General features: G+C 50.0%; 1 protein-coding gene and 1 non-coding gene across 10 annotated transcripts in view; one reads left to right on the top strand and one right to left on the bottom strand.

The window, feature by feature from the left end:
• DAAM2 (dishevelled associated activator of morphogenesis 2) overlaps window positions 1-13,093 on the bottom strand; it is a 113,731-nt gene that overhangs the window by 52,390 nt on the left and 48,248 nt on the right. The window contains exon 1 of one of the 9 annotated variants that reach the window (XM_060162799.1): window positions 11,286-11,386. The exons of 6 other annotated variants lie outside the window; for them this stretch is intronic. The gene's annotated coding sequence lies outside the window, so the exon portion shown is untranslated. Of the gene's footprint in view, window positions 1-2,859; window positions 2,879-11,278; window positions 11,387-13,093 lie in introns of those variants that run through there. 2 more of the 9 variants (XM_060162797.1, XM_060162801.1) reach the window with 2 other exon arrangements.
• TRNAK-UUU (transfer RNA lysine (anticodon UUU)) lies at window positions 226-297 on the top strand. The gene has a single exon. It is a non-coding gene; the product is annotated as a tRNA-Lys (tRNA).

Raw genomic sequence — 13,093 nt, 5'->3', positions numbered from 1 at the left:
CAAGGAGGAAACGTCTTATCTGAGGTCACACGGCTATGGGGACAGAGCTGGGGTTGAAACCCAGGACTCCAGCATTCAGGCTGTGGTCTGGTCACTACCCTCACCAGAGCTCCTCCTTCCATGTTAATGCCCCTTGTCCCCATCTTGCCCCAGCCCCCCCTGCAGCCTTCCCCCACCAGAGAAGACCAGACTCTACAGCTCAGTTTAGAAACAGCTCCAGGAAATTCCCCAGTGGTCCAGTGGTTAGGACTCAGCACTTTTACTGCCAGGCCCCGGGTTCGATCCCTGGTTGGGGAACTAAGATCCCGCGAGCCACATGGTATGGCCAAAAAATAAAAAAACAAAATAGTATTAAAAAAAAAAAAAGAAATGTTTTTTTTTTTAAAAAAGAAATAGCTCCAATAAACAAGGCTCCCTGTAGACCAGGAGAGGGTTATGGAGATTCCAAAGGCCGCCTGCTTCTCCTCCACTGGGAGGAGCTATCTCCATCTCCCACCGCCCCGATTTCTCTCCTGCTCTAACCCCTGCTCTAACCCCCCTTCACTCCAGCAGAGGCTTTGAAGTCAGACGGACTAGGATCTGACTCCTGGCTTTGCCTTCCCATCTGGGTAACCCTGAGCAGGAGGTCTTAACCTCTGAGAACCCCAGGTTCCTCATCTGTGACACCAAGGTAACAATGGCATTTTCCTCACTGGGTTTTGGTGAAGAATAAACGATATAATGTAAGTAAAATGCCAGGAGCGCCGCAGGCGTTCAATAAAGAAAGCCAGCACGGCTGCTGTGGCTTCATTATCACCATCACCGGCAAAGTGAGACTTGCCCTGACCAGAGCCTGAACCGTGAGCCCTTCTCCGGGCACAGACGGGGCCACCAAGGCCTGGCATTGTAAGAACTTGCTCAGCCAGATTTAAGAAGCCACCCACCTTTGTCTTTGGTAACTGGGACGTCTGAACCAGAGGATCAGGGCTTTTCCTCAGGCTCTGAGCTACCTCTAGTTGGAAAAGTAAACCCCTGTCCCTGACCCTGGGCAGGGAGTGGAACTGTGGAGGTGGCCAGAGCGATTCATTTCTGCAAAATCCTTTTACAAAGAGGAGCCATGGAGGGTCTCCCCATCAAAGGAGAATTGAGACGCAACATGGAAAAACAGGAAGCAACAACAAAACAAAAGCCAGTGGACTTGAACTTGGGCCTGAGAAATTGATCCCACCGCGCCCCCGACCACCACCACCCACCTTTCTCTCCATGGAAACTTCCCCAACACCAACAGCTCCAAGCCCTCCATTTCCTGTCTGCCTGCCCCCTCCCCTTCTCCCCGTGGGGACAAGGTCTTCCCAGGACTATCGGTCCCTAAACCCAGACCAAGTGGCCCATGACGCCAAACCATCCCGTCACCACCAATAAGCCCTCCTGTAACTCTCTCGGGGTCTCCAGTCCTCTGGGTCCGGCCAGACTTCACCTCATCACGGCCTCATCCTTCCACACTGTGGAGAAAACATAGCTCCTTAACTCAGGGGACAGGGCTAGTCACGAGGCAGCTGTGGGTCGGGGGCCACAATGTCATCCTCTCTGGGCCTCAGTTACCTCTCTATGCTGTGTCAGGGTTCAACTGAAGACCTCCAAGGGCCCCTTCAGGTCTAACCGTCCACATTGCCTGGCTCAGTCTCCTTCCCAAAGATCCCCTCAGGGGCTGTCCTCAGCCTACACTGGGCACTCCTCCCACATTCCACCCCAAGCCAGGAAGCACTTCCTATTACTTGAGTCCAGAACTCCCATTTGGTTTGCAAAGATGAGAATCTTAACCCTTAACCCCAAACCCTGGCCCCAGCTCCTCGACAGACCAGTTTTTATTTACATTAATTAAAGCTTCAAAATCCCCATATCATTAGTGCTTACTCCTAAGTCTTAAGTTAGAGCCGAACAATGTTAGTACTTGAGGCTTTGGTATTTGCCAGACACTGGGCTATAGCTACCTCTCATGCTGTGAGATGGATGGCACGGTTTTAAAGAAGTGATTTAAAGAAAAAAACAAAAACAAAATCCTGTGGTTCAGAGAAGTTAAGTAACTTGCCTAAAGACACACAGCTAGTGATGGCATAGCTAGGATTCAAACACATGACTGTTTGACTCTAAAGCTACAAAACACTAAGCCATAGGGCATGTGTCCAAGGAATACCTGACCTGAGACCTGCTCAGAGCTTTCTCAAGTGTTCTTTAGATCCAGACTCAATAATTCATGACTGAGCATTTCCTATGGGCTGGGCCAGGTGTTTTCACGGTTCCACAATCTCATTTCAGCTTCACAGTGACCCTGTGAGGTGGTTATTACTATTATCCCCCCTTACAGATGTTGAGATTGAGGCTTCAGCAGCTGTCACGTGGCTTATCAAGGACACCCAGCAGCTAAGGGACACAGCTGGAACTGCAACGAAATGTTCTGACTCCAAGTTCAGTGCTTTTGGCCCAGAACCAAAGCTGACTCATAAACCCTTCCTTTAGCTCTTGGGATTGATGCTGTGACTTCGGGATGTTCAAGTTGCCTTTTCCTATCCCCTCTCCTGAGCTCCACACGTGGGGGTAACAGGACAAGGATATGCTGCTGCATCTCTCCTTGGCCACTTCTCAAGTGCCAACTAGGAGCCAGGCCCTGAGCTGACAATTTTGTGCTTTATCTCATTTATTGCCCCCAACCCTCCAATAGCATGACTAACCCTTCTTACTGATCCTTAAGCCTCCCGAAGATCAGGCAGCTTGCCCAACAACCACATCCCGTGGGTGAGGGGCTGGGTTCTGAGGACCGCGGTGTCACCCTTGAACATACACGCTTTTAACCAGTTTCTAGACTGTGTGCTGGACACTGACCTGGGGGGTGAGGACGCAGGAGTAAACAAGGCCTGGTCCCTTTCCTCGAGCAGGTCCCCTTCTAGCGGGGGAGCTGAGGGAGTCAAGGCAGTGACAATCCAGAAGGATGGGGTGAGAGAGCCTGAGAAAGGGGACCTGGACCAGCCTGGGGGGTAAAGAAGAAGTCAGGGAAAGCTTCCAGGAGGAGGTGATATTGAAGAGGAGTTTTTTTGTTTTGGTTTTTGGTTTTTGGATTTTTTGGCTGCGCCACACAGCTTGTGGGATCTTAGTTCCCTGACCAGGGATTGAACCCGGGCCCTCGGCAGTGAGAGCACGGAGTCCTAACCACTGGACTGCCAGGGAATTTTTTTTTTTCTTCTTCTTCTTTTGGCCGCAGCTTGTGGGAACTTAGTTCCCTGACCAGGGATCGAACCCATGGCCCCTAGTATTGAAAGAGATAAGAGAATTAAGGAAGGGTGCAAGGGGTGGAAAAAGGCATTCCAGGCAAGGCAACAGCATAAGCAAAGGCACGGAGAGAGAAACAGCACAGAGTGCGTGAGGCCAGCGTCCTGTTAATTTGTGGCTACACTAGTAGGCAAAGGGAGTCAACAGGGTGTCCAAGGACCCTGACTTGACAGCAGAGCTCAGGCACCCTGGGGAGCCTGCTCCTTTGCCCTCTTCTCCCGACCAGGTCCCCCCGGGGTCCGGGTCTGGGAATGGGGCCCAGAGCTCCCCAGAGATACTGCACGAAACATAAGAAATGTAAACCATGTCCAGTTCCCCAGGCAGGAGATTCCTCCCTACATACTGACCCTTCATGTGCCACTGGGCGTCACCTGGGAAATGGCCCCAGGCCCACCTTATCCAGGACCCGGTTTCCCAAGCGTCTACTTTTTCCATCCCAGGCCATACTTCCGGAGCCTTCTGCCTACCCATCCCTCCACCACCCAGCTACACCACGCCTGCTCCCACTTCAAGTCTCTGAAGACCCTCCCCCTCATGCTCTGTGGATAGCAAACAGGCTTGGGACCCCGCACAAGCTTACCCCTGCTTCCACCCTGAAGCTGCCGGAATTGCCAACATCCAACTCTACCCCACAGACTTGGTGGGGTTCTGTCCAACTGCCATGAGCTCTATGTGACTTCAGATAAGTTACTTAGCCTCTCTGAACCTCGGTTTCCTCATCTGTAAAATGGGGAAATAATAATAATACTTACTTCATAGGGTTGTCATAAGCACGAAATTAGTTAATATTTGTAAAGTACCTAGAATAGTGCCTAGTAATAGTAAACACTATTAATAGCTATATAGATAAGCCACTGTTATAATTATGAAAAAACCTGAAAATGTTGGCTGTATGTATTACAGAAAGGTTCTCTATGTGAATGAGTCTTACATATTATTACAGGGGTTGGCAAATATCACAGGGGTCAAATCCAGCCCACAGCCTGTGTTTGTAAATACAGTCTGATTAAAACACAGCTACACCACCTATTCATCGTCTATGACTGCTTCGTGCAACAGAGACCCTAGGGCCCACAAAGCCAAAAATATTTCCCCCCTGGCCCTTTACAGAAAGTTTACTGATCCCTATGTTATTAGGTTGAATCATATGTAGCTGACAGTGTTCAATTCTTTTCAATCTACAAAACCATCCATTTCATATGTTTCAACTTAGTATAGCATACGAGCTCACCACGAATCCTGTCTTACCCATTAAAACAGGAGTGCCCCGCTTTAAATCCAGTGACTCTGATCATAATAAAGTTATAATGATCAGTTTTTGAACATCTACCACGTTCAAGGTTTATCTCAAACGTTTACCACACTCCTGTAGGGTAAACGCGATCACCGCCCTGCTCCCCTCCTTTACAGGTGGGGAAATTTGGGACTCAGAAAGATGCAAAGTGTTAGCCTAGGACTCCAACCAGGTCTCCAGACCCCATGTCTACCACACTGTCCCCGCTGGGTGCTGTCTAAGAGGCTGCTGGGAATGAGATCCACCTCTTACTAGGACCAAAAAATGGAGTTTGTGAGCACTCCTAGACAGCGCTCGGCCACGTGGTGGACAGGGCCCAGTCGTGACTTCCCTGTCCTTCTCAGGACAGAACTCAGAACAATCTGACTTGTATTGTGAGCCTCGGGCAGGGCTGGGGAGGGGGCGGGGAACGCTTTCAAAAATAAGCAAGCTCTCTTTCCAGGACTGGGGAGCTATTTTTAGCAGCCGCCTAAATTATGGTTTCCCCTCTGCTCTGGGAAAGGCAAGAAAGTAAAAGTAAACTCTTGTAGCCCCAGGGTCCCCGCTGCAGGGTGGGTGAAGGAGGAGAGAAAGGGGTGTCTTGCTGGTAAAGTGAAACTGAAAAAGTCCCCAAAGTGACATTTCTCTGACTTGGGGGTGAGTGTGGAAGTTGTGGATTTTCCAATTGGTTTTCTCATTTTGAGAAATGATAAAGAGAACATAGATTTCTTTGTCTCACCAGGACAGAAAACAAGCAGATAGTAGCTCTCCAAGGCCATGGTCAAGCATGCATTCGTTCATTCATTCACTCACTCGTTCATTCATCCATCCGTTCATTCCCTGAGTGACTACCATTCACAAAGCAATTTTCTGGGTGCTTTAGATGAGCCAAATCCCATCCTCAGCCGGGTTTACAGTGTTATTGGGGAGGCACAGTGTAGAAACCACCAGGATGCAAGGGAGAGAAGGAGGGAGGGAGTTCCAGGCTCTGGGACTGCAAGGAGGGGAGAGTGGCTTCTGGCCGGGGTGGTCTGGAACATTCACCGGAGGAAGTGGCATCGAAGCTAGGTCTCCGAGGAAAGAGGTCAACACGTGCCAGTGGGAGGGTCCAAGAAACCCATTCACGACAAAGGCGTGCGAGAGTGAGGACCCGGCATCCAGGTGAGTGAGGGGCCAAAGGAAGTCGCTTTGCCAGGCTGGGACGCAGGGCTCAAAGAGGTGCAGTGGAACACAAGCTGGGGACCCGATAAAGGCAGGCTTTGAACGGCAGGCCGAGGGGGAGGGGGAGGAGGAAGCAGCTCAAGGATGGTTGGTTTATTGGCTGATTCGTTGATTGGCTTATAGTAAAGGAGAGCCCGTGAGGCGTGATCCGAGCTGGGATTTGGACGAACAATTCTGGTGGCACCGTATCAGGGTGGATTACAGGAAGAGACGGGAGAGGGAGAGGAGTCAGGAGAGACGGGAGAGGGAGAAGAGTCTGGAAGCAGTTCTGTTTGATTCAGAGTTAATGAGGCCCTGAGCTGCCAAAGGGGAGAGAAGGGAACAGATGCCGGGGATGTCACGGAGGGGCGTGCGTGCCCGCACGTGTGTGACTGCATGAGGGGGCTTTGGCAACACACAGACTGGGCACAGAAAGCAAGGACTTGGGCTGAGAAGGGGAGGGAGCTGTGGGGAGCTCTTTGGGCCACAGCTGTGAAGTAAAAGGGATGAAGGAATTTCAACACCCAAGTCTCTGCTACCCATTAGAGCCAGAGGCCCGGGGCTCCCGGCCAAAGGGAAACCACCCAACACGTGACAACCCATCCTCACCCCCTTCTGCTTCCGGGAAGCTGAGCCCCTCCCCTGGCCCACACCAATGGGGCTGCTTTATTGAAGGGCTGCAGGGAAAACTACCCACAGCTTCCTCCTGGGCCATCCTGCCAGGTCTCCCACCAGAGCGCCCAGTGTGCCGAGAACTCACACCATTCTAGGCAACCCGGGGCCTGGGAGAAGCTCCCTACTGCCCACTCCTCCTGGGGTCCCAGACAAAGGCATTCTGTCACTCATGAAGGTGGGACCTCGAGGTCCCGTCAAGGCAAGCCGGCCCTGGGACCCTCGCTGGGCCTGTGCACCTGGTCACACTCTGGACCCCGGGCTGTGTCTTCCCCAGGTGCAGTGCCATCGTTACAGACCTGCTAGTCCCACTCTGCGTCCTGCACTCACACCAGAAAAGGCCCTGCGTGTGTGTCGGGGCCTGGCTGGACATGAATCCTGGACCACAGGCACTTTCCAGCTCTCCAGGGTGGGAAGAGTAGGGGAGGACAGGGGCGGGGGAGGGGGGCTGAGCTAACTCCTGGACGCAAGTGACTGAAAAGGCAGACCCAGGGGGACCCCTCACCTGCCCCTCACTCTTGTTCATACAATTACATCCATCTATTCATTCACTCTGACAAATATTTGTTGAGCACCTAAGTACCCTGCTAATAAGAGCTGGAAAAATACAAGGGTGAACGAGTTCAATGTGGCGGGGAAGGGAGACACTCAAATGAACATCATACAGTGTGGATATGGTTATGATAGGGGTAGTACAGGTGTGTGGGTCTGGGAATGTCTGCAGAGCTCTCTCCCAGTGGGGGGTTCCATTCTACTCTGAGCTCCCTGTTCATACAAAGGGTTTAGAGGGGGCATCGTGTAGTGGAAAGGGCACTGGGAGATCATCAGAGAAACCAGCAAGGGTTCAGGACCAGACATGCATCCCAGGGTTACTAATGCTATAAATGACTGAAAACAGCCAAAATGTTAAAACATAAGGATTGGTTAAATAGACGATAGATAGATAGATAGATAGATAGATGATAGATAGATAATAGATGATAGATAGGCAGATAGACACACACACACATGTGTGACAGCTTGAAGTAATTATCTTTGGGTTGCTGGAGTTTAGGGTTATTTTTCTTATCCTTTTCTGGATTTTTTCAAATTTCCTACAATGAGCGTTTATTCTTTTCATCAGAAAAGATAATATTTTTAAAAGAAGAAGATAAACAGTAGACTAAAAATGAGGAGACTCAGGTTCGAGTCCCAACTCTGCTCCAGCAGGTTACCTGCGCAAGACAGGAATGACCTTGGCTAAGAGCATCATTTCTCTGAGGCTTGTCTGTGAATGAGGAGGTCAAACCACACGCTTTCCAGAGTTCCTTCCACACCAGACACTAGGCTCTGTGCCACAGAACACACGAGGTGCTAAATGACGCTGGTTGAATGGAATCCTATCCCCTGAGCTCCATTAGTTCATCCTTCATTCAATTGTTCATTCATTCCACCTCCACTGTTTTCAGCAGTTACTCTATGCCTAGCACTGCTCCTGGTGCTGGGGATTTAAGGGCAAACTACGCAGATATAGCTCCTGCCCTCACAAAACTATAGTCTCCCAAGCTCCAAGTCCCCTTCCATTGTTCTTTTTCTTCCCGCCCTAACGCCCCATCCTGTTAATGCATTTTTTACCTTTTCTCCAAAATGCCTCACACCAAGCTCCAGACCTGGTCCAGCCCCACAGGATCTCAGGCTGGGACCAGGGCCGAACTCTCATTTTTCCCCTCTCCCAGCATTCTGCAAACAGCCCTTTGAATAACATTTCTAGGAGCACCTGATTCTACACTGCTAGGTTCAGCATCCCTCAGGGTTCCCAATCCAAACTGAAAGCCGACCGCTTCCATTTTTAGGATGAGCCGTTTGGTGGGGCTCACAAATTTCATACTAAACCAGCTTGGAAATCAGATCTCTATCCATGTGTCAGGGAGGACTGCAGCACTCACTGCTGGTGCGAGTGCGGAATGGCACAGTCATTATGGAAAACAGTTGGGCTGTTTCTTAAGAAGTTAAGCTTACACCTCCATATGATCCAGTCATCTCATGCCAAGGTGTTTTCCCAAAACAAAGGAAGCACAGGCACATACAATGTCTTATTCATGAATGTTCAGAGCAACTTTATTTGTAATAGCTCCAAACTGGAAACAACCCAAATGTCCATCAACAGGCGAATCAATAAAAAAAAACTGTATAGTGTATCCATAAAATTGAATATTACTCAACAATAAAAAGGAATGAACTATTGATATACGCCACACGTGGATGGAGCTCAAAATAATTACACTAGGCTTCCCTGGTGGTGCAGTGGTTGAGAGTCCGCCTGCCGATGCAGGGGACACGGGTTTGTGCCCCGGTCCGGGAAGATCCCACATGCCGCGGAGTGGCTGGGCCCGTGAGCCATGGCCGCTGAGCCTGCGCGTCCGGAGCCTGTGCTCCGCAGCGGGAGAGGCCACAACAGTGAGAGGCCCGCGTACCGCAAAAAAAAAAAAAAAAAAATTACACTAAGTACAAGGAACCAGAGCATAAAAGGGTACATACTGTATGAGTCCACTTGTCTAAAATTTGAGAAAATGCAAACTAATCTATAGTGAATAAAACCGGGTGGGTGATTGCCTATGGAGAGGGTGGAGGGCGGGCAGGGAGGGGGTGGATTATGAAAAGGCACAAGGGAAATTTGGGGGACGATGGTCAAACATGATCTTGATGGTAGTGATGGATTCAAAGGTACATACATATGCTAAAATGTATCAAATTATGTACTTGAATTATGTCAAGTTTATGGTATGCCAATTATACCTCAATAGAGTTGTTAAAAACAAACAAAACACGTCTGTTCCTAGCCTCACCATCTCCAACTGCCAAGGGCTCTGGCTACTGCAGCTGGCAACCCTCTAGAAGATTGCTAGTATCATAAGCTGCTCTTCAGGTTCTAGGAAAGACCTCACCGCCCAGAGGTGGGGGGAAGGGGAACAAGGAGCTCCCTCCAGACCCAGGCCTCAGCTGGTCTGGTCTGGTCTGGTCTTCCAGGAGACGGGTGGTTTACTGTAAGGAGTGTATGCTTTCATATTAAGCCTGTGAGCTTCACTGCCTTCACGGGCACACGGACGACAAAGCCCACCTCCCACGGCTACTGTGAGCATCACACAAAGAGCACATATCGAGAAGCCGGCACAGCACTAGGCACATCACAGGCCCTCCAACCAGGTTCCCTTCCCCTGTCCCGGCCCCAGCCTCCGCCCCAGTGGTGGCTAAGGTTCAGGGCTCTGCCCATGGAAGAGCCTAGTGAAGCGCAAGCCCGGTTTCACCTGGAGGTCTCTGGGGGGTAGACCTGAATTGACAGCAGCCCCAGGCTTCTGGGTGGGTTAAAAATAAGGTACTTTCAGCCTGGGAATTTGTTAGAGGCAGATGAGATGGCAAAGGGGACTGAGAAAGGTGGCCATGACTTGGAGTTTCTAGGGCAAGACATCAGGAGGGATGTGGGTTTGGGGTGCGGGGATACCCAACCCTTGCACACTGGACAAGCAAGTATAGGAGATACTCAGAAATGACCAAAGAAGAAAGGGAGGGAGGGAAGATATTAATGCATGTTGGCATGTGAGAGGGTTGGATGCTATGGTGCAGAGGTATATGTATGGGGTGGTGTGTATGTGTATGTTTATAGCATGATACGTGTAGTGTGTTTATGTGTGTATGTGGTATAGTATGGACGTGTAGGTGGTGTGTTTATGTATGGTGTGCGTACATGTGTGTTCATCCCCAGGAAACAAACACACAAGATTCTACTGACTGTCAAGTCTCTGCAGAGAGAAGACCCAGTGTATGAGCTGAGGAAACAGTAATATCACTGATAACCAGCCCCCGCGTCAATTTCAAATCAGCCCACGTTTAGTTTATAAGGAGCTGCCCAAGCATAATATTCAGGAAATGTTACTGTGGGGAAGGCAACGTCTTGTCTTCAGTTTCCCGTGAACCACACTAAGGCCCGGGAGCAGAGATCCACCAGAAGATTCTTGTACCCGCCATGGACCAGAGGCCAGGTGTTCACATCCATCATCTCATTTAATCCCAAGACAACCCAGCAAGGTCCATATTCTTGACTGATGAGGACATTGAGGCTCAGAACCGGGAGATGACACCCACACTAGGGCTCTCTCCTGTGAAACACCATCTCATTCCAACCCAGTTTCAATTCAGTTCCGGAGCGTGTATGTACACATGCACGTGTGCACATCCCTCTGGGTGTATGTGTGTGTCCAGCAGATGCAACTGGGTTTCCTTTGGTGTCTATTATAATGGGGTGTACACTCCCTCTGCCATTTGAAATTTTGGTGTTATATTTTAGCCACTTCCCCAATAAGCCTGAGGTGGAAAAAAACAAATAGCTGACAATGTATACCCAATCTATTCCACGCTCCATATTTTACAAGACAGATATTCAGCACATTTTTAGAAAGAAGGATACTAACATTTACTAAGAGCTAGGCTAGGCTCAAACGTTCACATTTATTCTTTCACTTAATTTATTCCAACATCCTACAAAGATGATATTGTGCATTTTTACACACAGGGAAATCAAAGCTTAGCGAAGGTGAGCAACTTGCCCAAGTTAGCAGGGTTCATAAAACATGTTGAACCTCAGTCTAATTGATTCCAAAACTCAGACACGGCCTCCCCACGGCACAGAAATGGCAGCATCACGGTAAACGGTCGCCCCCCACCCCCCCAGCCATGGAATCCTCTCCATCCCTTCCCCATCACCCATCCCAACCACCTCTCAGGGAAGAACTCAGCACTAGCACAGAGAAGCCCTGTACCCCAGCCACAGACAGCAGTCCAGCCCCATCATCTTACCGCACACCGAGTCACAGAAAGATCCAGGCTATCCCATCTTCTGGACCAGCCTCTTGGGTATGCGAGCTGGGCACCTTCAGAAGGGCCCCGGGCTTGGTTTAAGGCTCTGCTGTTGCCGTCTTGAAATCTTTAATAATTTTTGAACAGGGAGCCTTGCATTTCCATTTTGCACTGGGGCCCGTGAATTGAGCAGCTGGTCCTGCCCATCTTCTAAGGCAGCCAGCTCGGGCAGCCTTTCCCAGGAAGAGCAGCCCAGCCGGCCACTCCCTGTGTTTCCAAAAATGTTACCCACAGTCCCTGAATGGTCAGGACAGAACAGAGACAAGTTACTTTAATCTGGGGTGGCTTCCTGCCCGAAGGGCCTTGAAGGGCCACTCAGTAACTTCTGGGCTGTCCCCCACCCTCATCTTTTCTCCTTATCCCACCTCACCCCTCCGCTGCAGGCTCCCTGGTCACTCCTCCCTAAACGCGCCATTGCTCAAGGGATTAAAATTCCTAGAGGGCTTGGACACTTCCACTTTATCTCCGACTCCCCCCACCGGGCTCTTTCCGCACACACAGCAGGAACTCAGTAAGAGCGGATGCATCAGATACGTTACAGTATGTACTTCCTGAATTCTTGACTATCCGTTATAAAGCCTATCACCAATGTGATGGCTTTCCATAACTCAAAGGTTGCGTGTCCTTCTGCAATTGGATAAATACTTAAAGCAAGAGAATGTGTCAGCTTTGAAACAGAGTTCAAAACTTGGTTCTGCTGGTTCTATCGGGTTGGCCAAAACGTTCGTTCGGGTTTTCCCGTAAGCGGTTCACGGATGAACTTTTCGGCCAACCCAATACATTTGGGTCGGCAATATTATCCCTCACCCCATCCCCATGCCCACCTCTGCTTCCTGCCCCTCCTCTCCCTCCGCTATGCAGGTCCTACCTTCTCCAAGCAGCCTTCCTACCCATTCTCATCTACCTGAATTCTCCCAAATAAACTCAGAGCCCCTGTTGTCTACTCTGTTTCTAGGACACTGCATCATATAGTACTCTGTGGCACTTGTGTTATTTAATGTACTAATTTATCTTTTTTTATGCCAATGAGCTTTTCCCCCATCTAGACTCTGAGCCCCCTGAGAACATGACATAGTGCCGTGTATGCAGCAGGTCCTCTTCCTGAATGAAAGTTATCTCATGGCAGGGGGTGGGAGTGGGTTAGAGAGAGAGGAGAAAGTTATTAACCCCAGAAATAAATCTTCATGGAAAATCCAATGAACTCAGGTCCTTCAACCTTTCCTCAGAGTCCAGTGGAAGTCAAAGGCATCCAGACCTTGGCCAGACACCGTCAAGAGGTCTCAAGCGGCACTCAGCGAGGCAAAGGTGTGCGCCTTCACAAACCTGTGTGGTTCAATGAGATCTTGGCACTCCCAGACGCAACTCTGGACATTTTCATTTCTGTTTGTTTCTACTCTCCCCCCTCCCCACCCTCCAGCAAACAAAAGGCATCTTGCATATAAAAGGCATAAGATATTTTTCCTCTCTGTGCTTCCAGGAACGGGATGTTTCCTCCAAGGGAAACGAGACCTTGGCTGTGAGACCTCAGGCTACAGAAGCTAGGGTTTCCTCTTTGGAACTCAGACCATCCCCTCCATAGTTCCCAGTCTAGGCATGGACTCCCCCATTCCTCAATCACCTTTCTCTGACCCTGACACCCCTGCAAGCTGTGTCCTGATTGTCTCCATCTAAGGGGCCTTATTTACCCAGCAGGGCCCCTCATGTCTCCCCCTCGCCTCCCTCCTCAGGGCCCACCTCCCCTGAAAACTGCACTTG

The sequence above is a fragment of the Lagenorhynchus albirostris genome, chromosome 10 (genome assembly GCF_949774975.1).
Source record: "Lagenorhynchus albirostris chromosome 10, mLagAlb1.1, whole genome shotgun sequence".
NCBI lineage: Eukaryota > Metazoa > Chordata > Mammalia > Artiodactyla > Delphinidae > Lagenorhynchus > Lagenorhynchus albirostris.
Note: the sequence above shows the minus strand (reverse complement) of the source record. Positions and strands in the feature narration are given on the sequence as shown.